This window comes from Capra hircus, chromosome 20 (genome assembly GCF_001704415.2).
Source record: "Capra hircus breed San Clemente chromosome 20, ASM170441v1, whole genome shotgun sequence".
NCBI lineage: Eukaryota > Metazoa > Chordata > Mammalia > Artiodactyla > Bovidae > Capra > Capra hircus.
The window spans coordinates 29,851,846-29,852,598 of NC_030827.1; the positions used below are offsets into that span (position 1 = coordinate 29,851,846).

General features: G+C 43.8%; 1 non-coding gene across 1 annotated transcript; it reads left to right on the forward strand.

Moving 5' to 3' along the window:
• TRNAC-GCA lies at positions 360-431 on the forward strand. The gene has a single exon. It is a non-coding gene; the product is annotated as a tRNA-Cys (tRNA).

Here is a 753-nt window from a genome sequence, read left to right on the forward strand (position 1 = left end):
GCCTGAATGAACAAAGCTAGTGGAGGTGATGGAATTCCAGCTGAGTTATTTCAAATCCTAAAAGATGATGCTGTTGAAGTGAGGTACTCAATATGCCAGTAAATTTGGAAAATTCTGCAGTGGCCCCAGGACTGGAAAAGGTCAATATTCATTCCAATCTCAAAGAAGAGCAAAGGCAAAGAATGTTCAAACTACTGCACTATTGTGCTCATTTCACATGCTAGCAAGGAAATGCTCAAAATCCTTCAAGTTAGGTTTCAACAGTATGTGAACCAAGAGCTTCCAGATGTTTAAGCTGGATGTAGGAAAGAAAGAGGAACCAGAGATCAAATTGCCAACATCTGTTGGATTATAGGGCTTCCCTGCTGGCTCAGAGGATAAAGCATCTGCCTGCAAAGCAGGAGACCCAGGTTTGATCCCTGGGTTGGGAAGATCCCTGGAGATGCAAATGGCAACCCACTCCAGTATTCTTGCCTGGAGAATCCCATGGACAGAGGAGCCTGCCGGGCTACAGTCCACAGGGTCGCAAAGAGTCGGACACGACTGAGCAAGTTGGATCATAGAAAAAGAAGGGAATTCTAGAAAAACATCTACCTCTGTTTCATTGACTATGCTAAAGCCTTTGACTGTGTGAATTAAAACAAGCTGTGGAAAATTCTTAATGAGATGGGACTACCAGACCACCCTACCTGCCTCCTGAGAAATCTGTATGTAGGTCAAGAAGCAACAATTAAAACCAGACATGGAACAATG